The following is a 26319-nucleotide window of genomic DNA, read 5'->3' as shown; positions in this document are numbered from 1 at the left end:
AAATATGTTCATATTATCCCACAAAGTTAAATGTAACAAATGTCAACAATATTTAATGGCCAAGTTTTACTCAATATTAATCGTTGGAGCTTCTACTGAATCATTTTACCAGTTCAAAATTTGATGTGAGTGTATTTTTCTTTGCTAGTAACTCTTCATAATGTAAAGGATATTATGGACAAATTTGTTTCACAAGCAAAGTAATGGTAGTGGGAAGAAATGCAAACAGGTATCCTATACTTCTTTATTGACTGTGTGATTTTATGATTGTCATAAAATACAGATTTTAAAATTGTGAAACTAAACTTCTAACTGCAGAATAGTTTTTGTGGTTCGAGTATTAACCCAATTGATAGTTGTGGCTTATTTTCATCCATAAAATGTAAATGGTTATACTACTTACTTGAGTTACAAAACAGAAATATTAAAAGTTGGAACAGTTTTCAAACCAAAATTATAAACTTACCCAGATATGTGTGCACACACAAGTATAATATTAGATGCATAAATCCTACAAAATCCAGGTTATGATTTATTTTAAATTTGTATGATAAAACATACTTAGTCATAAATTTAGCATACTACAGAGCATTCATATATCCTAAAGTATCAATGAGCAGTAAAATAATGCTATATCAGTGTCTTCTAAAAGGTTTTATATAAAAATATTTCTCCTTAGGATGGAGTTTGATCCTAAAATCTTAATAGAAATATAGAAACTGAAATTATAAATTTTATTGCTAAGTAAGTAATGATTGAGAAAAAAGTGTATTCTTAAAACTTGTACGTGCCTTAGTTACTCACATAAGGTATATCATTTTTATTAATAACATGGATTTTTAAAACTACCTCATATAATTTTGTAGCAATTTCAGAAAAACATGTTAGTTAAGTGGTTTTGTTTCACTTACTTCTAAAGCAAGATGACCTCACAATCACAAACATATGTCATTACAATTCATAAGAAGCTACATTTCATCTTTATAGCTAGAAATTTGAGATAATTCAGATTTATTTTGCTTTTCAGGACAGTGAGAGGGTTGGCCTAAATAAACATCAAATTTAAATAAATGTTTCTTCATAGTCTCTTAAGGTACAAGAAATATTTCTACTTTCAAAGTAAGTAAAAATAAATATAAACATAAACATTTTCCTAGGCTCTAACAAATTTGAGAAAAAATTAAAAACATGTTTTAGGTACTAACAGTTGTGTCACAGAAAGCAAAGTATTTCACCTACGTCATGAAAATGTATGACAGTAAGCAATAATAACTTACATATTAGAGAAAAAAGTGAAAGTTCATATTTAAATAAATCCAAAGCCACAATTCCTACGTGCAGACCTATGCTTAAACAAATTATTTATTTAGTTAAATTTGATAGTAAGGAAGCTTTCATTTAACAGAAGATTCATTTCTTAATAAGAGGACAGAGATTTCAGGTATTTGGAAATCAAGACAATTTTAACTCTTGAGATGCAGTGAGAGAGAGAGATGGGACATTGAGCAATATGGGAGTTAGTTGCAGCATAACATAACTGCAATTTACACAAGGAACTATATAGATAATTTGTTTTGCTTGATTAGCAATGACTTTAAAGGTCAAGTTTCTTCCCAGTTTATTACCGAGAATTAATCTAGGATGCAGTAAAACCAGCTGTGGTATTAGACACGCAGAAAGTTAAGAACTGATATTTCCTAGGTGTTGAAGTCTAGGTCGTGTAATATTTATTTGAGCATGTATCAAAACAAAATATTCTGGACTGTAAGACTGGCTGAGATTCAGTAAGTACATGTGAAAATAAAAAAGGTAAAAGAAAGGAGGCCTGTGCTCTTTCTACACCAGAACAACACATTGAGGTTAAAAGGACAAAGGACATGGAGAGGGGAACTCTAGGAAAAGGAATTTGTTGACAAAGGATATGGTTGAGTTAAAGGTTCTAAATGACCTTCCATTTTATACAATAGACAGAGATGGAAGTATAATAATAGTCACATTTAAGATAAAATCTGAGTCGTTTTGGTGAGGATCTGGTAATAATAGATTATGCCATCTGCCCAGAATGACTATTTTAAAATGGAAAGTTCTAAAAGTGGTGAAAAGGCAAAGGAACTGGGACCATGTCAGAAACTAAAGGGAAGTGAGCCACCAAAGTACACACTGATTGGCAAGCTTTTGTGAGACAAGTGGAGAAGGAAATATGTGATTGGTCCATATGTAGTAATACTGCAAACTTGTAAGAAATTATATTCATAACTCAAGCATTCAATCAGAAAAATCAAGAAACATAATAGAATATAATATTGTGTTTAATTAAAGAATTCTATGATATTTATAAATATTGTGCTAACGCTGCTGTTTGAGTGTCAAGCAGGAGATTAACTGTCTGGTGCATAGAAGTTTCTAAGCATATGTTTATTAATATCTGCCTTTTCTCCCTGAACAACATCATCTTTTCCCTATATATTGAGATACATGTGAGCATTTTATAGAATTTTAAAATCATTTCAGACAGGGTTTAATAATTATTATTCTCTTTGACAGGCTAGATAATTCAACTATTACAGAATAACACAACAAAATATCTGATTTTAAGGAGGTTTTTGATCATGTGGATAATTTTCCAAGATTTGCTTATTAGAAAGATTAGTTTAATAGATGGAGCAGGGCAACTGAATCATGGTTCAAATCTAGAGTGATGAAGGAGGTAAAAGAAAATTGACATGTTCTGAATGAAGGAAAAAGCTACTGTGGATATAGACAACACAGGAGTGTGGAGCAAAATAAAGTTACAGAGGTGAGCGGACTCCAAATCATTAATGGTTTTTCAGGCCAAAATACAATTATATTTTTCTCCTTGCCATGGAAAATCATTGGTAGGTTTCAAGCAGAATAGTGCATGTGTAACTTACATTTAAAAAAGTATTCTGGCTACCTTAAGAAGAGTGAACTATATTGGGAATTTCCTGGTGGTGCAGTGGTTAAGAATCCACCTGCCAATGCAGGGGACATGGGTTCCAGCCCTGGTCTGGAAAGATCCCACATGCTGTGGAACAACTAAGCCTGTGAGCCACAATTACTGAGCCTGCACTCTAGAGCCCGCGAGCCACAGCTACTGAGCCCTAATGCCACAACTACTGAAGCCCATGTGTCTAGAGCCCATGTTCCACAATAAGAAAAGCCACTACAGTGAGAAGTCCGTGCACCACAACAAACAGTAGCCCCTGCTCGCAGCAACTAGAGAAAGCTCACACGCAGCAAAGAAGACCCAACACAGCCGAAAATAAATAAATAAATTTGTTTTTTTTTAAAAAGACATTTCCTCTTAAAAAAAGAAAGAGTGAACTATAGAAGACAGGAGAGAAAGTACAGAGACTGGCTACATTGATATAATAGTTCATGTAGATTGTACAGATAATTTGAGCAAGTAGATGGCAGTGGAAATAAACAATGGACACATTTGACATGTATTCAGAAATAGAGCCAAGAAGTATAGTAGATGAATTGGGAGTAGAAGATGTAAGTTATTTGTTGTGAGCAATTTAGTGTATGATGATGCCAGTTACTCATACTGACACAACTAAGAGATAATACCTTGTCAAGGGAAAATCAGGGGTTATCTTTGGACCTGTTAAGTTTTAAGTCTTTTAAATGTCTAGATAAAGATGTTAAGTACTCAGTTAAGTTTATGAATCTAGAATTCAGTGGAGTGAAGAGTGTTAGAAAATCTTTCAGTATTGGGGTTTGGTGGGGGATTAGAGAGAAACTTATTTATTATTTTTTTTTTTTTGCGGTACACGGGCCTCTCACTGTTGTGGCCTCTCCTGTTGTGGAGCACAGGCTCTGGACGCACAGGCTCAGCGGCCATGGCTCACAGGCCCAGCTGCTCCGCAGCATGTGGGATCTTCCCAGACCGGGGCACGAACCCATGTCTCCTGCATCAGCAGGCGGACTCTCAACCACTGTGCCACCAGGGAAGCCTTTTAATTTTTTTTTTTTTTTTTTTTAGAAACCTATTTTTGAAAAGAAAAAAATTCCAAAGATAAGGAGGTAGAAGTTTCCATTTTATCTTTTTTAAATGAAGAAGGAATCAACAACTAGAACAGCTGGAAATCATTTGAAAGAATGTATGCATATATATATATGTCTACATATAAAATAGAGACATTTGAGGAAGAGGTGGTAATTTATCATTATTGTGATTACATACATAAAAATCAGAATTTTATGTTTAGTTATATTCCCAACATTCAAATTTCTCTACATAACCACAGGCTTTATTTGAATTTGTAGAAATATCAATACACGTTTATGTATTTGTACATAGTAGACTAAGAGAACATTTTAAGTATATATTAATTTTATGGTCTCTATGGATGGTTTGCCACATCAATATCTTACAGAGACACATAGATGTGGTATTTCACTGAATCTGTTTATTACTATTTTGTTATAAAGTGTTAGTCCTAAAAGAGGTTACGTATTTATACAAAGAATGCATCTTTCTTTTTCTTAATCTAAATTATCTGCTGGCTACTAGCATTGAAACTTTAAGACATAATTATTCTTCATCACAATAATACCCAAGTATGTAATATGTGTTAGGTAACTAAAAACCGTTTCAGTGGCATTAGCAAACAATTTAGACACTAACGTTCTTTTTCCGTGATCCCCTCTAGATGCAGTTAGCACACATCTAGAAAAAAGATAAAAAGTTTATTCTCAAAGAAAGGTTCAAATTGCAGTCAGAAACCTCCACCGACCACACCATGGCAGCTTCATGAGCAGAGTTAGCCAGCCACAAAATGAGAAGGCTTCAAAGAACTGCAAAAGGCTGGAGTACAAAAAAGGGTTTACAGATGTGAAGGGAAAAACAGTGTGAGGGACTCCGAAGGTGACACTCTCATTAGCTATAGACTATGCCACAGGAAGAGCATTTAATGGATCAAGGGTGTAGAGTAGAATTGGAACAATGCAAAGAAAATAGCTGCTGGCTTCCCTGGTGGAGCAGTGGTTGAGAGTCCGCCTGCTGATGCAGGGGACAGGGGTTCGTGCCCGGGTCTGGGAAGATCCCACATGCCGTGGAGCGGCTAAGCCCGTGAGCCACAACTACTGAGCCTGCACGTCCAGGGCCTGTGCTCCACAACAAGAGAGGCTACAACAGTGAGAGGCCCATGTACTGCAAAAAAAAAAAATAAAAAAATAAAAAAGCTGCTGACTAAGAAAACTAGAGAGAAAAGCAAAATGAAATATCTCAGGAAAGGCTCTGCCGCTCACTACAAACCAGCAAAGTAAATTGGGAGTTTTTTTTATATCACTTATGATCATAATGCAGAGGAAAGAAAAGAAGAAAAAGAAAAGTAGTATAATTGGCAAGGTTAACAGCCATCTTGTCCAAAACAGAATATAATGAGATCATAAATGTAGAGTGGTTTAGCTCTCTTTTTTTCCTACTTTTTAAATTTGTTTTTTATTTTAATGTTGAGTTCTGCCTCTTCTGGAAATAAGTATGATGATTGAGGGCATCAAATCTATGGCTGAGTAGATTAGAAAGCATAACAAACAAAATAAATTCACAATGGAAGTTAAATACTGTTAGTTCTTTTAAAAAAAAAAATCACCTGTCAAAATTTGGTAACAAAACAGATCAAATGCCACTTATATGTAGTAAAAAAAAAGCAGGGAAAGCAAGATAAAAAGTAAGGAACCCTAATAAAGTGAGAACTATACTTAGGGAACAAATCATAAATAAACCAGCACAATTTTTTAAAAAAGTAGATAAGATATAGTGAAATATAATGTAAAACAATACATTTTAAATACCTTTAAAGGGCAAATATCTTAATATAGTACAGAAAAAGGATGATAGTGATATTCTTATGTATATTTGGCCTCTAATTTTGTTATTGATTACCAGCTAAATATACTTTTTGGATCAGTGTTTTATGGTTGCCTGTGGTTATTGTGGTATTGATATTTATAATTCTAGAAAATACTGACAATACTGTCAGTGAACTACATTTGAGAAGAGTGGTGACTAGGAAATAAAAGTCAAGGTAATAAATTTGAGCTTAATACTTTGTATTAATTTATATATCCAACGTTGAGCAAAATACTGCCTCAATGTGGACATTACAAAAATATTTTAAATGATTTAATGAATGGAATAAATTACCTCACTGGGTATCTCCACATTTGAATCCTAAAGAGATATTTGCAGATGTAAAATAATTAATATACATAACAAACTGCATTTTGCTCTTATGTGCTGTCAGTAACTAAGAGAACTTGAGTTCATAGATCTGTATGTTTCGCACTTCAGAGGTTCACCTTGTAACCACTACATCTTAGCCTGGTCTAATTTTCTTGTGAAATTAATTAGGCATGAAGTAAATACACGTAAAATTAACCCAAATAAACACTAATAATCCTGAAAGATTTTTTTTTTTTTGTAATACTGTTAATTTGAGAATAAAATGTCAATGAACTGATTACAACTTTGGGGTACATTTGCAAAAAAAAAGCATATCTTCAGGTTTTGTTTGTTTGTTTGTTTTTCTCATTCCAATCTCTTCGTATGATACCTTTAACTTTATGAGGCTTTCTCACTTCCATTCACTCCAGTGTGACTTAAATGACTGAGTATTAAAATGTGTTGTGTGGGCAGTGAATTCCATGGGCATGAGCACACTGCTATCCTTCTTTTGCTATGAAATCTTTTCTTTTTGGGGGAACATGTACAGAATATCATGACAATGAACAAGGCATTCAATAGGCCTTATATGGCAATGCTGGCAGAATCATCCATCAGGGCATGAAAATCCTTACTGGAATAGATGTCTATCATAGAGAGGACAAATTATTGCCTCTTCCATGATGGAAGACACCAGTGGAAAGAGTTCAACATAATCACCTTTCCACCAGGTGGGTGAATGATCCTCATTGGAGAATGGTGCCATAATAGAGCATAGACTCAGCTTCTGCTTTTTGCAAGTTTGGCATTCAGCCATGACAGTAAACCAGATTTTTTTTTTTGTTTTGCAAATCCTGTTTGTTTAGCTCATGTCTGACCTCAAACTCTGCTACTGTGGCCACTTTGTACATGGATTCATTGTATAAGCACCAGGAAGGCTGACAATAAAAGCAGGCTAATATCCAAAAGATGAATCATATCGACCACCTGACTATTGATGGATCCCTCTGTAATGGAGAAATGTATGTGAACTTTCACAAGGGCCACAAATCTCTGCACACTTGGTGCTCATTCTGAGAAACCCAACCACATAGTCTTTCATCATATCCTGTTGTCAAACCTTAAAATCATTTTCTTTCTAGTCCCTTACCAACTAGCCAAATCAATAGGCCTTGCACATTATTTAGTATAAATTTTAAACTTTAGTCATTTCTCCTTCCACATGAAATGCACAACTGGATGACCTGCTAAAATTCTACCTACAGAAGTATTTTCCTTTACCATTATCCTTCAGGGTCAGCCATGAGAGGGGCTGAAGTGCAGTAGCAGTCCATTTCCACCCAATGGCAGGAATTCATACTGTCCCATGAAATATTTCATTTTCTCTCAACTGTTTCTAGTGAATAGTTCATGAGGTAGTAATGTGGGAAAAGACAAGGGCAGCTGTGCCCCAGCAGGAGGTGTTGTGAGAGTCTGAGTCATCTGCTCAAAACTTGTTTAAATCTTGTTTGTGCACAACCTCACCACCATTTCACACTGTAGAGATGTTATTCATATCCAGCTTTGTGGAAAAGAAAGAAATCAGTTCATAAGAGGCTGCTTTGATCAGCTACCATTTGGAGTCCCAAATAAATTATTACATCACTAACAAGTCCTTGGGATGAGACCTAAGGAGATTATTTATCAGCAAAGGAACAAATTATATGAAAACTCCTGTGTTGTGTGCTGTGATTCTACTCTGAGGAATTGATTGCTACTTTGTACTCACCAGAGACATGCGGGATACCATGGGATGTGCTGCGCTTAAGGTCTAAGTGACAGGAAGCTTGCACTGCAGCCTGGACCTGCTACACAACTCCTTTGATTTTTTTTGACACCCCTAGAAATTAGAAATCTCTCAAGTTACTGGGTAAATGGTTTGAAGAAGCTCACCTAGATATGATACATTTTGCTTCCAAAATCTTGACAGGCTTCCTTAACTATCATTGTACTAATTGGTAACTGGTGCAAGATGCAGCAAGTTATTTTCAAAGTTAGAATCTAGCCCCTTCCTCCTTAAAGTATGGTTCACCAAAAGCAGCATGAGCATGATCTAGAAGCTTGTGAATAATGCAGTATCCCAAGCCCTACTGAGACTTGCTGAATCACAATATGTATGTTAACAAAATCCTCAGATGATTTTTGTGCATGCACCTTTGGGATTGAGAAGCACTGCACCTGACTATTAAATGGAGTTTCACTTTGGAGAAAACTCCTAAATTTCGAGGTTTTAACTTTCGCCCTTAGGCATATATGTGCTTTGCTAAATTATCTCAGTTATTTACTACCCCTGCTCACCACATCAAAATACCATGACATCATTAATGGAGTTGGCAAGAGCTATGTTTAATGGGTTGTCTACACAGTCAATTACTCCATGTACCATATTTTGACAGACTAGAATAGTTGACATAGTCCTAAATTAATATCATGAAAATCTACTTCTTTCCCTTTCAGGTAATGTAAGCTACTTCTGGAAGTCCTTGCTAATGTATATGGAGAGTGATGTAATTGCCAATTCAATAGCCCATATTCATTTGCTCCTAGGTACCTAAACTAGAATAGTGGTTGCAGACTGATTTATCATTTCATTAGCTTTAAGATGATCCACAGCCATCTTCCAGCTAACCAGCAATGTAGTAGATATCATCACCCTCATATACTGAATATAGTATTGTTTTTGCTCTACTTCTCTGATAGGAAGGGTCAGGGCCAGGGGTCTTCAAATAACTCTTCCTAACAATAATTAAAATAAAACACTTAGTGTGCTGGGGGTTATACTCATTGTTGTTTATAATCCCTCCTAGGAACTAGGGGAAAAGCAGAGGGTTGATGTGTGAAACTAATGGGCCTACCTTAAACATGAGAACTCTAAAACTTCTGGATCACCAGATGATCATTGGGACATATGCTGAGGTATGGACTGTCCAGTGTCAACTCAGAGATACAGTGTCTAATAATCCCCCCAAAGCATGGATATTTACATTTCCCCAGTGCAAAGTCAACTGCTATTGGCTAAGTTCCTCTGAGAAAGGCTTAAAGAAAGATTTACAGTATATATTTATGTCAACAGAGCCAGATTTGTTTTTAATTGAAACTAGTCTATCTTCCAAAGAGCTTTGTACCTATGAATTCATTTGAATTTGGAAAGTTTTGCAAGGCCTTCATTTTCAATTGCAATCATTCAAATGTGATGCCTACTCATCCACTCTAGAAAAAAAACAATTTTAACTAGTTATATTGGCCACGTTCTGTTTTATTACACTGCACAACTGCTTCTCTATATCCTTGCAAGATATAAATAGTTAAGATCACGGAACACATTTATTTTTTCACTATTTCTCCCTGGGAAGACCTTGTAATTCTTCTCTTACCTCTAGTCACACAGGTATTTGACCTCTGGTTATAAGCCTGGAGGCAATGAGGAGATGAAGTGAATATTGAAGAGAATGGGTGGTCCATTGGAAGTCAACTGCCTCAGGAGAGGCGCTCCAGAGTTTTCAAGCAGGGCAAGGCTAGTTTCCTTAGAGGGGAAGAATGGGGCCAGAAAGAAGAAAAGAAGCAAACCCCACTACTTTCACTGTGAGTGTACTGAGTAATAACATTAGAATAATTTATTCACAGCTTAAATGATTTTGTGGAATGAATAAGAATGTGTCAGAGAAATGCATTTATTTGTTTTTTTCTCCTTGGAAAGAGATAGTCAGAAATTTAGAGAGAAGAATTTTTTTAAAAAAGGTATCTTCTTGTCACTTTCAAAATTTCTATTTATAATAAAGATTAATAAATCTGTAGAAATATAAATAGACTTGATTATGATATGCTATATTAGTTATACTTACTAATAAAGTAAGAGAGAAGCTATATACTGAAATCTTTCTCTTCCAAATGTGCTCATTGCATTTTCAGGAATAAATAAGATACTATTTTCTTTATCAAATAAATACATTTGCATTGGCCCATTACCTGAAACAGCCATAAGACTAAACTTACATATGTTAAAATAATTATTTCCTGAATAAGATGACTCTACAAGAAGTTCAAGACACTTAGATCTAACTGAAAATATACAGAAAGTAGAGAATTTTTGAAAAATTAAGAAAAAAATAGGTAAAAATTATCAATGAGAAAGTCATTGAGAAGACAGATACTGATCATATATGTAATTGGCATCCCCGAAAAAAAATAACGGTTGAAAACTTTCTGTCTCTCTGTCTGTGAATCATTTTCTTTCTCTCAGTATATATTGAGAGAGAGAGAGAGGTTTCTTTTCAATATATAGATATATATTTATTTTTCCAAACACCCAGGCAAATTAATAAAGTCACTTATAATGGAAATAACATTAGTCTGAAATCAAAATTTTCATAAACAACATATAGTAGCAACAGTGGAACAATACTTTCAAGAAAATGAAGAAAAGAATGTGTGATCCAAAAGGAGAAACACTCCAACTCACTAACTGATACATAAGTAATAAATGGACATAGACAATAACATTTTAAATGAGAAAAGTGCTTATGTTGAAATAAATTCACACTTGGATGTGAAACAGTCTTTCTTTTTGTGCAGAGGGGTGTCAGTTGAAGCTCCACTGGACAGAATTCATTTGCATGTGCATAAACAAGAATTATTTTGTATTGCTACTGGATATCTACAACTCAGAGAGTTGTAAAATAGCTCAAAGGCAGCTGACTAATCAGATAGCTGCAGAAGAATGAGTTCTGTTAATACATTTTTTCACTAGAGCTGCCCAATCTTTTTTGTTTATTCTGTCTTAACAGTATTTCCTCCTTTTTATCAAAATAATTCCAAACAAATATTATTCCTGATTGCAAAATAAAGAAGGCTTTATTATGCATGGATTGCATATTTAAATTGGTGCAGCAAGAGCATTAATTTACCTATGTGCCTTCTTATATTTGCTGTGCTGAATATTTTCATAAGGACTCTCAGATTTGACTTTTAAAAACCTCTACTATTTGCTATCACAAAACTAGGAAGCTAAGCTCAGTAAACTCCCCCAGATTTCACCTGCAGAGTTTATAATTTGTGTAAATCTCTCTCTTCTTTAGATCTCAAATATGTTCTAAAGATCTTTGACTTGCCAAGAAGTGATCTCTCTTATCATCTGCAAGGCTGAGAACCTTGTAGGCCAGGTAGCAGGTCAGTTTTCTTATTGGGGCTTTTAATCTTGCCTTCCATAAAGCAAGCCTTAGTTTTTAAAAAATCATCTGTCATATCCAAATAAATAATTAGTACTGTCAAATGACATCATAGGCAAGGCTTTAGTTGTTTTCTTATTTATCCTAACAAAAGAACAGACTAGTACTGAATACTACTGTTATTATAGAATCATTACTATAAAAGCATAAGAAAATTCAATAAGATTTTTCTGAATTGTAGAAGAAATTTTTCAAGCAATTTTAAAACTACAGTAAAATTATAAGCATGGTACAGAGATTTCCCATTTAACCCCTATCCCCACATATGCATAGCTTCCCCCCAAATCAGCATCACTCACCAGAGTGGTACATTTTTTTACAAAGGATGATCCTATATTGACAAATCATAATCATCTGAAGTCCATAGTTTACCTTAGGCTTCACTCTTCTTTTTTAAAAAAAGATGTACTTATTATTTATTTATTTTATTTATTTTTGGCTGTGTCGGGTCTTAGTTGTGGCATGTGGGATCTTCATTCAGCCATGCGGATCTTTCGTTGCAGTGCATGGGCTTTTTCTAGTTGTGGCGTGTGGGTTTTCTCTCTCTAGTTGTGGCGTGCAGGCTCCAGGGTGCATGGGCTCTGTAGTTTGAGGCACGCAGGCTCTCTAGTTGAGGCTCACGAGCTCAGTAGTTGTAGTGCATGGGCTTAGTTGCCCCACCGCCTGTGGGATCTTAGTTCCCTGACCAGGGATCGAACCCACGTCCCCTGCATTGCAAAGCAGATTCCTTACCACTGGACCAGTGGGGAAGTCCCACCTTAGGGCTCAGTCTTGGTAGGAGTACATTCTATGGACTTAGACAAATATATATCCATTATTAAAATATTATACAGAGCATTTTCACTGCCATATATATCTTCTCTGCTCTATCCACTCTCCCCATTCTCCCCCAGCCTTGGCAACCACTGCTCTTTTTATTGTCTTCATAGTTTTGCCTTTTAAAGAATCTCATATAATTGGAATCATATAGCACATAGCCTTTTCAGTTTGGCTTCTTTCATTTAGTAATATTCATTTAAACTTTCTCCATAACTTTTCATGGCTTGATAGCTCATTTATTTTTTAGCTCTGAATAATATTCCATTGCCTGAATGTGCAATGAAGTTTATTTATCCATTCACCTACTGAAAAACATTATGATTTCTTCCAAGTATTGGCAATTGTTATAAAGCTCATATAAACATCTGTGTGCAGGTATTCCTGTGGACATAATTTTTAAACTCCTTTAGGAAAACACCAAGGAGTACAACTTCTGGATCATACTGTAAGTATAGATTTAGCTCTATAAGAAACTGGCAAACTGTCTTCCAAAGTGGCCATACCATTTGCATTCCTACCAGCAATGTATGAGAGTTTCTGTTGCTCTATATCCTTACCAGCATTTGTTTAAAGTGTTCCAGATTTTGACCATTCTAATAAGTATGTAGTGGTAACTCACTATTGCTTTAATTTGCATTTACCTGATGATATATAATGTGGAACATCTTTTCATTTGTTTATTTTCCATCTGTGTGTCTTCTTTGGTAAGTTGTGTATTAAAGTCTTTGGCCCATTTTTTAATTAAGTTGTTTGTTTTCTTATTGTTGAGTTTAAGAGTTCTTTAATTATTTTGGACAACAGTCCTTTATTGGATATGTCTTTTGCCTCCCAGTGTGGCCTGTCTTTTCATGCTTTTGACAATATCTTTTGCTGAAAGAAGTTTTTAATTTTAATTATGTCCAACTTATCAATTATTTATTTCATGGATTGTATGGTGTTTTTGGTGTTATATCTAAAAAGGGTTCACCATACCCATATTATCTAGGGTTTCTCTTCTTATCTTCTTTTGTCTTTTTGTATTTACATTTAGGTCTATGATCCAACTTGAGTTAATTTTGGGGAAGGCTGTAAGGTGTGTACTTAGATTTATTAATATTATTTTTCTGCATGTGGATGTCCAGTTGTTTCAGCACCATTTGTTGAAGAGATTTTGTTCTATTATATTGCCCTTGCTCCTTTGTTAAAGATCAGCTGACTATATTTCTCTAGGCATATTTTTGCTTTCTCTATTCTGTTCCATTGATCTATTTATCTTTTCTTTCATGGTGCCAAACTGTCTTGATTATTTCAGCTTTATAGTAAGTCTTGACATCAAGTAGTGTCAGTCTTCCAACTTTGTTATTCTCCTTCATTATTGTGTTGGTCATTCTGAGTCTTCTTCCTCTCCACATAAAATCAGTTTATCAATATTGATAAATTAACTTTCTGGGATTTTGGTGGGATTTCATGAAATCTATAGATAAAATTGGGAAGAAATGACATTTTGAAAAACTTTAGTCTTCCTATTATGGACATGGAATATTTATCTGTTTAGTTCTTTTTAAATTTTGTTCCTCAGAGTTTTGCAGTTTTTCACATATAGATGTTGTAAATATTTTGTTGGATGAATACCTAATTATGTATTCTTTTGTTTTTGGTGTTAGTGTAAATGACATTCTGTTGTTTTTAATTCCAAATTCTACTTGTTCATTTTGGTTATATATGGGAAATAATTGACTTTAGTATATTAACTTTGTATCTGCAAACTTGCTATAATTGCTTAATAGTGACAGTTTTTTTTTTATTAACTATTTCGGATTTTCTATATAGATAATCATCTCAATTGTGAGCAAGAACAGTTTTATTTCCTCTGTCCCACTCTATATATTTTGTTTCTCTTTCTTGCATTATTTTTTTAACATCTTTATTGGAGTATAATTGCTTTACAATGGTGTGCTAGTTTCTGATGTATAACAAAGTGAAACAGCTATACATATACATATAATCCCATATCTCCTCCCTCTTGCATCTCCCTCCCACCCTCCCTATCCCACCTCTCTAGGTGGACACAAAGCACCGAGCTGATCTCCCTGTGCTATGTGGCTGCTTCCCACTAGCTATCTACTTTACATTTGGTAGTGGATATATGTCCATACTAGTCTCTCACTTTGTCCCAGTTTACCCTTCCCACTCCCCATGTCCTCAAGTACATTCTCTACGTCTGACTCTTTAGTCCTGTCCTGCCACTAGGTTCTTTAGAACCTTTTGTTTGTTTGTTTTAGATTCCATATATATGTGTTAGTACACGGTATTTGTTTTTCTCTTTCTGACTTACTTCACTCTGTATGACAGACTCTAGGTCCATCCACCTCACTGCAAATAACTCAATTTCATTTCTTTTTATTGCTGAGTAAAATTCCATTGTATATATGTGCCACATCTTCTTTATCCATTCATCTGTCAATGGACACTCAGGTTGCTTCCACGTCCTGGCTATTGTAAAAAAAGCTGCAATGAACACTGTGGTACATGACTCTTTTTGAATTATGGTTGTTTCAGGGTTTATGCCCAGTAGAGGGATTGCTGGGTCTTATGGTAGTTCTATTTTTAGTTTTTTTAAGAAACCTCCATAATATTCTCCATAGTGGCTGTATCAATTTACATTCCCACCAACAGTGCAAGAGGGTTCCCTTTTCTCCACACCTTCTCCAGCATTTATTGTTTGTAGATTTTTTGATGATGGCCATTCTGATTGGTGTGAAGTGATATCTCATTTTAGTTTAGATTTGCATTTCTCTAATGATTAGTGATGTTGAGCAACCTTTCTTGTGTTTCTGGCCATCTGTATATCTTCTTTGGAGAAATGTCTATTTAGGTCTTCTGCCCATTTTTGGATTGGGTTGCTTGTTTTTGTGATATTGAGCTGCATGAGCTGCTTGTAAATTTTGGAGATTAAGCCTGTCAGTTTCTTCATTTACAAATATTTTCTCCCATTGTGAGGGTTGTCTTTTCGTCTTGTTTATGGTTTCCTTTGCTGTGCAAAAGATTTTAAGTTTCTTTAGGTCCCATTTCTTTATTTTAATTTCCCTTCCTCTAGGAGGTGGGTCAAAAAGGATCTTTCTGTGATTTATGTCATAGAGTGTTCTGCCTATGTTTTCCTCTAAGAGCCTTACAATGTCTAGCCTTACATTGAGGTCTTTAATCCATTTTGAGTTTATTTTTGTGTATTGAGTTAGGGATTGCTCTAATTTCATTCTTTTACATGTAACTGTCCAGTTTTTCCAGCACCATTTATTGAAGAGGCTGTCTTTTCTCCATTGTATATTCTTGTCTCCTTTATCAAACATAAGTTGACCATATATGCATGGGTTTATCTCTGGGCTTTCAATCCTGTTCCATTGATCAATACTTCTGTGTTTGTTCCAGTACCATACTGTCTTGTTTACTGTAGCTGTGTAGTATAGTCTGAAGTCAAGGAGCCTGATTCCTCCAGCTCCATATTTCTTTCTCAAGATTGCTTTGGCTATTCGGGGTCTTTTGTGTTTCCATACAAATTGTGAAATTTTTTGTTCCAGTTCTGTGAAAAATGCCAGTGGTAGTTTGATAGGGATTGCATTGAATGTGTAGATTGCTTTGTGTAGTATAGTCATTTTCACTATGTTGCTTCTTCCAATCCAAAAACATGGTATATCTCTCCATCTGTTTGTATCATCTTTAATTTCTTTCATCAGTGTCTTATAGTTTTATGCATACAGGTCTTTTGTCTCCTTAGGTAGGTTTATACCTAGGTATATTATTCTTTTTGTTGCATTGGTAAATGAGAGTGTTTCAATATTTCCTCTTTCAGATTTTTTTCATCATTAGTGTATAGGAATGCAAGAGATTTCCATGCAATAAATTTGTATCCTGCTACTTTACCAAATTCATTGATTAGCTCTAGTAGTTTTCTGGTACATCTTTAGGATTCGCTATGTATAGTATCATGCCATATGCAAACAGTGATGGTTTTACTTCTTTTCCAATTTTGATTCCTTTTATTTCTTTTCCTTCTCTGTTTGATGTGGCTAAAATTTTCAAAACTATGTTGAATGATAGTGGTGAGAGTGGGCAACCTTGTCTTGTTCCTGATCTTAGTGGAAATGGTTTCAGTTTTTCACTATTGAGAACAATTTTCGCTGTGGGTTTGTCATATAGGGCCTTATGTTGTTGAGGTAAGTTCCCTCTACGCCTACTTTCTGAAGGGTTTTTTATCATAAATGGGTGTTGAATTTTGTCAAAAGCTTTTTCTGCACCTATTGAGATGATCATATTGTTTTTCTCCTTCAATTTGTTAATGTGGTTTATCACATTGATTGATTTGCATATATTGAAGAGTCTTTGCATTCCTGGGAGATACCCTACTTGATCATGGTTTATGATCCTTTTAATGTGTTGTTGGATTCTGTTTATAGTATTTTGTTGAGGATTTTTGCATCTATGTTCATCAGTGATATTGGCCTGTAGTTTTCTTTTTTGTGACATCTTCATCTGGTTTTCGTATCAGGGTGATGGTGGCCTCATAGAATGAGTTCGTGAGTGTTCCTTCCTCTGTTATATTTTGGAAGAGTTTGAGAAGGATAGGTGTTAGCTCTTCTCTAAATGTTTGATAGGATTTCCCTGTGAAGCCATCTGGTCCTGGGCTTTGGTTGTTGCAAGATTTTCATCACAGACTCAATTTCAGTGCTTATGATTGGTCTGTTTATATTTTCTGTTTCTTCCTGGTTCAGTCTCAGAAGGTTGTGTTTTTCTAAGAATTTGTCCATTTCTTCCAGGTTGTCCATTTTATTGGCATATAATTGCTTGTATTAATCTCTCATAATCCTTCATATTTCTGCAGTGTCAGTTGTTAGTTCTTTTTCATTTCTAATTCTATTGATTTGAGTCTTCTCCCTTTTTTGCCTGATGAGTCTGGCTAATGGTTTATCAATTTTGTTTATCTTCTCAAAGAACCATCTTCTAGTTTTATTGATCTTTGCTATTGTTTCCTTCATTTCTTTTTCATTTATTTCTGATTTGATCTTTATGATTTCTTTCCTTCTGCTAACTTTGGGGTGTTTTTTCTTCTTGTTTCTCTAAATTCTTTAGGTGTAAGAATAGGTTATTTGAGATTTTTCTTGTTTTTTGAGGTAGGATTGTATTGCTATAAAGTTCCCTCTTAGAACTTCTTTTGCTAAATCCCATAGGTTTTGGGTCTTTGTGTTTTCATTGTCATTTGCTTCTAGGTATTTTTTGATTTCCTCTTTGATTTCTTCAGTGATCTTTTGGTTATTTAGTAGTGTATTGTTTAGCCTCCATGTACTTGTATTTCTTACAGATTTTTTCCTGTAACTGATACCTAGTCTTATAGCATTGTGTTCAGAGAAGACACTTGACAGAATTTCAATTTTCTTAAATTTACCAAGGCTTAATTTGTGACCCAAGATATGATCTATCCTGGAGAATGTTCCCATGAGCATTTGAGAAGAAAGTGTATTCTGTGGTTTTTGGATGGAATGTCCAATAAATATCAATTAAATTCATCTTGTTTAATGTATCATTTAAAGCTTGTGTTTTCTTGTTTATTTTCATTTTGGATGATCTGTTCCTTGGTGAAAGTGGGGTGTTAAAGTCCCCTACTATGATTATATTACTCTTGCTTTCCCTTTTATGGATGTTAGCATTTGCCTTATGTATTCACATGCTCCCATGATGGGTGCATAAATATTTACAATTGTTATATCTTCTTCTTGGATTGATCCCTTGATCATTATGTACTGTTCATCTTTGTCTCTTGTAATAGTCTTATTTTAAAGTCTATTTTGTCTGATATGAGAATTGCTACTCCAGCTTTCTTTTTTTTTTTTTTTTTTTTTTTTTGCGGTATGCGGGCCTCTCACTGTTGTGGCCTCCCCCGTTGCGGAGCACAGGCTCCGGACGCGCAGGCTCAGCGGCCATGGCTCACGGGCCCAGCCGCTCCGCGGCATATGGGATCCTCCCAGACCGGGGCACGAACCCGTATCCCCTGCATCGGCAGGCAGACTCTCAACCACTTGCGCCACCAGGGAGGCCCCCAGCTTTCTTTTGATTTCCATTTGCATGCAATATATTTTTCCATCCCCTCATTTGCAGTCTGTATGTGTCCCTGGGTCTGAAGTGGATCTCTTGTAGATAGCATATATAAGGGTCTTGTTTTTGAATCCATTCAGCCAGTCTATGTCTTTTCATTGGAGCATTTAATCCACTTACATTTAAGGTAATTATCGATATGTATATTCCTGTTACCATTTTCTTAATTGTTTTGGGTTTATTATTGTAGGTCTTTTCCTTCTCTTGTGTTTCCTGCCTAGAGAAGTTCCTTTAGTATATGTTGTAAAGCTGGTTTGGTGTTGCTGAATTCTCTTAGCTTTTGCTTCTCTTTAAACGTTTTAATTTGCCATCGAATCTGGTTGAGATACTTGCTGGGTAATCTTGGTTGTAGGTTTTCCCCTTTCATCACTTTAAATATGTCCTGTCACTCCCTTATGGCTTACAGAGTTTCTGCTGAAAGATCAGCAGTTACCCTTATGGGGATTCCCTTGTGTGTTATTTGTTGTTTTTCCCTTGCCACTTTTAATATTTTTTTCTTTGTATTTAATTTTTGATAGTTTGATTAATATATGTCTTGGGTGTGTTTCTCCTTGGATTTAGCCTGTTTGGGACCTTCTGTGTTTCCTGGACTTGATTGACTATTTCCTTTCCCATATTAGGGAATTTTCCAAGTATACTCTCTTCAAATATTTTCTGTCCCCTTTTACTTTTTGTCCTCTGGGATGCCTGTAATTTGAATGTTGGTGCATTTAATGTTTTCCCAGAGGTCTCTGAGACTGTACTCAATTCTTTTTATTCTTTTTTCTCTATTCTGCTCTGTGGTAGTTATTTCCACTATTTTATCTTCCAGGTCACTTATCCGTTCTTCTGCCTCAGTTATTCTGCTATTGATTCCTTCTAGAGAATTTTTAATTTTGTTTATTCTGTTATTCATCATTGCTTGTTTGCTCTTTAGTTCTTCTAGGTCCTTGTTAAACATGTCTTGTATTTTCTGCATTCTATTTCCAAGATTTTGGATCATCTTTACTCTCATTACTCTTAATTCTTTTTCAGGTATGTTGCCCATTTCCTCTTCATTTGTTTGGTCTGATGGCTTTTTACCTTGCTCCTTCATCTCTATGTGTAGGTCACCTGAGGGTGTCTGTTCCCCACCCAGACAGGTCAGGGTTAAAGTAGCAGCTGATGTGGGGGCTCTGGCTCACTCAGGCTGGGGGGTGGGGGGGTATCGAATGCAGGGCAAGCCTGCTGAAGCAGAGGCTGGCATGAAGTTGCAACAGCCTGAGGCATGCCATGCTTTCTCCCGGGGAAGTTGTCCGTGGATTACGGGACCCTGGCAGTGGCAACCTGCACAGGCTCCCAGGAGGGGAGGTATGGATAGTGACCTGTGCTTGCACGCAGGCTTCTTGGTGGCTGCAGCAGCAGCCTTAGAGTTTCATGCCGGTCACTGGTGTCTACGCTGATAGATGCAGCTTGTGCCCGTCTTTGGAGCTCATTTAGGTGGTGCTCTTATTCCATTTCCTTGCGCACTCCAAAACAATGGTCTCTTGCCTCTTAGGCAGGTCCAGACTTTTTCCTGGACCTCCTCCAAGCTAGCTGTGGAACAGTAACCCCCTTCAGGCTGTGTTCATGCAACCAAACCCAGTCCTCTCCCTGGGATCCGACATCTGAAGCCCGAGCCTCAGCTCCCAGTCCCTGCCCACCCCGGCGGGTGAGCAGACAAGCCTCTCGGACTGGTGAGTGCTGGTTGGCACCGATCCTCTGTTCGGGAATCTCTCCGCTTTGCCCTCTGCACCCCTGTTGCTGCGCTCTCCTCCGTGGCTCAGAAGCTCCCCCCTTGCCACTCTCCCATCTCCACCAGTGAAGGGGCTTCCTAGTGTGTGGAAACTTTTCCTCCTTCACAGCTCCCTCCCCCAGGTGCTGGTCCTGTCCCTATTCTTTTGTCTCTGTTTTTTCTTTTTTCTTTTGCCCTACCCAGGTACGTGGGGAGTTTCTTGGCTTTTGGGAAGTCTGAGGTCTTCTGCCAGTGTTCAGTAGATGTTCTGTAGGATTTGTTTCACATGTAGATGAATTTCTGATGCATTAGTGGGGAGGAAGTTGATCTCCTTGTCTTACTCCTCCACCATCTTGAAGGTCTCCACCTTTCTTGCATTATTGCATTAGCAAAGGCAATATCTAGCATGATGTTCATCTAGTAATGAGTGGGGACATCCTTTTCTTGTACTTAATCCTAGTGGGAAAGCTTCAAGTTTCTCACCATTAAGTATGATGCTAGCTGTAGGGTTTTTATAGTCACATATAAATTTTAAATGTTTCATTTCTGTTTTCAAAAGCAATGTGTATTAAATAGTCATGGGTTGGAGATAGCTTAAGAAGAAAGAGAAAGAACTTCCTTATATATTCAGAATATAGAACATTAGAACAATGCCAACAATATTCCAAATAAATTACATAATTAAATTTCCTTCATCAGTTACTTAGACTCTATGTGATTGATTCTTGTTCTCTTGGATCTTGGGTTAACATTAACTTTAAAGAGAGTTGGAAAACCTGACAGCATGTGATATGATCTGAATGTTGTCTAAGCAATAAAATCGGAAAACTATACCCAGAATCTATTCTTTGAAGTGTCCTTGGTTTAAGGTACCTGATAGGGTCCTTTTCACAGGGTTTGACATGGTCTTTCTTTGATGAAGAAATAAACTGGCCTGTAGCTAATTGCAGGGCCTTTAGCCAGCATTGGAGTAAGATAAAATCTATGTGTAAATAACAGATACTAAATAGAGTTATTGTTAATTTACTACTGATAACTTTTATGTGTGAAAATTATGATGAAAATCACAGCAAAATAATGCAAGTGACAAGGAAATGGGTGTTTCTGTAGCATGTGGAATAAGGTAAAATAGTGATTTCCCCAGAATTTGACAAGATGTCATTAAGAGCAATGATTATATGTATTTTCAAAGAAGTCAGTGAATATTACAAGGAATTTATAAAAATTGATGAAACTAACTTTCATAGGGGAAAAATTTTGGTGTATAACATAAAATAATCCTGAGGCATGACCTACATAATATATCAAGAACATATCAAAAAAAAAAAAAAGCCCAAAATGTGCCATGGATATATCAAGAATATCAAGTAAAGTGATTGAGTAAGTCTGGAGTAGAACCTGAACATCTGAATTTTTATAAAATATAGAGAATTTAGATATGCATCCCTAATTAAAAAGAACTAGCTTAGAAGATGCTAAAATTAAATTAAAAATTAAGGTTGAGATCAAGTAAGCATTTTAAATAATAACTGATGTTATGTCTGTTAACATTTGAGTCTTATTATCTAAAATCAGACAACCAACTACCAAGACTCTATAAACAGAAAGATTATGAACACTGACAGTTTCTGGGAATTTCCCTATTTTGTCAAGAATAGTGAAGGGTGTGATATGTTATGCTACTTGCACAGCTATAGCCAGAGAAAAAAGTTATTTATTGATACAGCCAGATCAATGGCCTGAGTGACACCACAGCATCAGTTCCCCATCCTTTAGTTCCAAAGGTAGTATATGAGAGGATTACATGCTGAAGATGAGGAACTGAAAACATCCTCTCTGTTATATACAGGAGAGAGATTGCTGCCCCTCTCTACTCCCAAAAGGAGATGAAAACACAAAACTATACAGAAACCAAAAAAAAAAAAAAAAAAAAACCCAGAGCTTTTACTGTTTTGAGGCTTGAAGGAAAGGATTTTCACCCAAATCTTTTAGATATATAAATAATTCTTTCTAAGATCCAGAAAAACTGGAGTATCACCAACTTTTACAAGCTATAGATGTCTCCTAATTATGGGCTTCAGCCCTTCTGAGATGTAAATATCTATGTGTTTCAGTCCTTTTTGGGCCTTAACTTAGGACCTTGTACAGGCTGTAATCACAGGGCTATCTAGGGGAGGTGATAGAATTTTATTATCCTTTCCTATCAGAGCACAGACAGATCATAAATGACAGATCAGAGACACAACATAAATGACAAATCAGAGATAAATGACTACAGATCTAAACTCTCATGGAATACAAACATTAAAATAATTTGGGGAGAAGTGAAATCAAGCATTTTCTAGCTTCATGTCATCTATATTTCATGTGTCAGGAGTCTAGGGCATTTGTAGGAACACTGAGAAATACAGGAAAATGGTATTCCCCCGCATTCTCATAAAAAAGACAATTTATGAAGTATTTGTAAAAGTAATATTTTATCCCTAGAAATTTAACCTAGAGAATGTTGAGCATCTCTTCTAATTTGACAACAGTATTCATGCTACTCATGAGTAATAACATATCAAATAAACCTCATTATTTTTAGCACCTCTAGTGAACACAGTATATTTTTTGCTCTGTCACTGTTTCTCCTAGTATAGTTTCAACCACTTGGGTTATAACTCTTAGGGAAAGTTACTAACTTCTATTCCAAAGAGACAAACTGAAGGCAGGGGATGTAATGGATAACTGAGAAGTGTCTGTCATGCACCACATTTTAGCCTATAAACCAAAGTCCTGAGTGCATATAACATAACTCTCTACACATACAAATATCCTTATATAACTTCTCAAAGTGGCAAAAATGAATTTTTAAATTAACATGGACAAAAGGCATACCCATTTTTAGCATATAAAAATAAGAAGCAAATTATGTAAACTTAAATTATCTAGTAGTCAATGTTTCTATATTCTGTCTTAGAAATTATCTGGGTGGGCCTCCCTGGTGGCGCAGTGGTTAAGAGTCTGCCTGCCGATGCAGGGGATACGGGTTCGTGCCCCGGTCTGGGAGGATCCCATATGCTGCGGAGCGGCTGGGCCCGTGAGCCATGGCCGCTGGGCCTGCGCATCCGGAGCCTGTGCTCCGCAACGGGAGAGGCCACAACAGTGAGAGGCCCGCATACCGCAAAAAGAAAAAAAAAAAAAAAAAAAAGAAATTATCTGGGTAGTCAAGGAATATCCATTAAGTAACTCAGTTAAATCAGTCCAAGGTTTCAAGTTATCTAAAAGGCTTGAAAATCATCTTCGAGTTGATATATTACAAAAGGTAATCATGGTTGAGTATGTCATGGAAATGATTCAATTTAGTTCAATACACATTACATTTTTCATAATCTTAAACATTTATAAGAGTAATGGTACTTATTTGATCAGTAACAATTAAATGTACACATTTATTAAAATCACACCCGACTAGAATAACCATACTAAGTAGAATAAAAAGCTATTCTACTTTAAACTGATTAATAACAGAAGGCATATCTATATATGTATATATATTTTCTGATACATGTTTTTTTTATTAGTTTCTACTTTATAACAAAGTGAATCAGTCATACATATACATCTGTTCCCCCATCTCTTCCCTCTTGCATCTCCCTCCCTCCCACCCTCCCTATGCCACCCCTCCAGGCGGTCACAAAGCACCGAGCTGATCTCCCTGTGCTATGCAGCTGCTTCCCACTATATATCTACCTTACGTTTGGTACTGTATATATGTCCATGCCTCTCTTTCGCTTTGGCACAGCTTACCCTTCCCTCTCCCCATATCCTCAAGTCCCTTCTCAAGTAGGTCTGTGTCTTTATTCCTGTTTTACCCCTAGGTTCTTCATGACATTTTTTTTCTTAAATTCCATATATATGTGTTAGCATACAGTATTTGTCTTTCTCTTTCTGACTTACTTCACTCTGTATGATAGACTCTAGGTCTATCCACCTCATTACAAATAGCTCAGTTTCATTTCTTTTTATGGCTGAGTAATATGCCATTGTATATATGTGCCACATCTTCTTTATCCATTCATTCGATGATGAACAATTGGGTTGTTTCCATCTCTGGGCTATTGTGAATAGAGCTGCAATGAACATTTTGGTACATGTCTCTTTTGGAATTATGGTTTTCTCAGGGTATATGCCCAGTAGTGGGATTGCTGGGTCATATGGTAGTTCTATTTTTACTTTTTTAAGGAACCTCCATACTGTTCTCCATAGTGGCTGTACCAATTCACATTCCCACCAGCAGTGCAAGAGTGTTCCCTTTTCTCCACACCCTCTCCAGCATTTATTGTTTCTAGATTTCTTGATGATGGCCATTCTGACTGGTGTGAGATGATATCTCATTGTAGTTTTGATTTGCATTTCTCTAATGATAAATGATGTTGAGCATTCTTTCATGTGTTTGTTGGCAGTCTGTATATCTTCTTTGGATAAATGCCTATTTAAGTCTTCTGCCCATTTTTGGATTGGGTTGTTTGTTTTTTTGCTATTGAGCTGCATGAGCTGCTTCTAAATTTTGGAGATTAATCCTTTGTCAGTTGCTTCATTTGCAAATATTTTCTCCCATTCTGAGGGTTGTCTTTTGGTCTTGTTTATGGTTTTCTTTGCTGTACAAAAGCTTTGAAGTTTCATTAGGTCCCATTTGTTGATCTTTGTTTTTATTTCCATTTCTCTAGGAGGTGGGTCCAAAAGGATCTTGCTGTGATTTATGTCATAGAGTGTTCTGCCTATGTTTTCCTCTAAGAGTTTGATAGTTTCTGGCCTTACATTTAGGTCTTTAATCCACTTTGAGCTTATTTTTGTGTATGGTGTTAGGGAATGATCTAATCTCATACTTTTACATGTCCCTGTCCAGTTTTCCCAGCACCACTTATAGAAGAGATTGTCCTTTCTCCACTGTATATACCTGCCTCCTTTATCAAAGATAAGTTTACCATACAAGGATTTATCTCTGGGCTTTCTGTCCTGTTCCATTGATCTATCTTTCTGTTTTTGTGCCAGTACCACGCTGTCTTGATTACTGTAGCTTTGTAGTATAGTCTGAAGAAAGGGAGCCTGATTCCTCCAGCTCCGTTTTTCATTCTCAAGATTGCTTTGGCTATTCGGGGTCTTTTGTTTTTCCAAACAAATTTTGAAATTTTTTATTCCACTTCTGTGAAAAATACCAGTGGTAGTTTGAGAAGCATTGCATTGAATCTGTAGATTGCTCTGGGTAGTAGAGTCATTTTCACAATATTGATTCTTCCAATCCAGGAGTATGGTATATCTCTCCATCTATTTGTATCATCTTTAATTTCTTTCATCAGTGTCTTATAATTTTCTGCATACAGGTCTTTTGTCTCCTTAGGTAGGTTTATTCCTAGATATTTTATTCTTTTTGTTGCAATGGTAAAGTTTTCTTGATTTCACTTTCAGATTTTTCATCATTAGTGTACAGGAATGCCAGAGATTTCTGTGCATTAATTTTGTATCCTGCTACTTTACCAAATTCATTGATTAGCTCTAGTAGTTTTCTGGTAGCATCTTTAGGATTCTCTATGTATAGTATCATGTCATCTGCAAACAGTGACAGCTTTACTACTTCTTTTCCAATTTGGATTACTTTTATTTCCTTTTCTTCTCTGATTGCTGTGGCTAAAACTTCCAAAACTAAGTTGAATAAGAGTGGTGAGAGTGGGCAGCCTTGTCTTGATCCTGATCTTAGTGGAAATGGTTTCAGTTTTTCACCATTGAGGACGATGTTGGCTGTGGGTTTGTCATATATGGCTTTTATTATGTTGAGGAAAGTTCCCTCTATGCCTACTTTCTGCAGGGTTTTTAATCATAAATGGGTGTTGAATTTTGTCAAAAGCTTTATCTGCATCTATTAAGATGATCATATGGTTTTTCTTCTTCAATTTGTTAATATGGTGTATCACATTGATTGATTTGCATATATTGAAGAATCCTTGCATTCCTGGAATAAACCCCACTTGATCATGGTGTATGATCCTTTTAATGTGCTGTTGGATTCTGTTTGCTAGTATTTTGTTGAGGATTTTTGCATCTCTGTTCATCAGTGATATTGGCCTGTAGTTTTCTTTCTTTGTGACATCCTTGCCTGGTTTTGGTATCAAGGTGATGGTGGCCTCGTAGAATGAGTTTGGGAGTGC

Source organism: Mesoplodon densirostris, chromosome 1 (assembly GCF_025265405.1).
Source record: "Mesoplodon densirostris isolate mMesDen1 chromosome 1, mMesDen1 primary haplotype, whole genome shotgun sequence".
In the NCBI taxonomy this organism is placed as follows: Eukaryota; Metazoa; Chordata; class Mammalia; order Artiodactyla; family Ziphiidae; genus Mesoplodon; species Mesoplodon densirostris.
Note: the sequence above shows the minus strand (reverse complement) of the source record.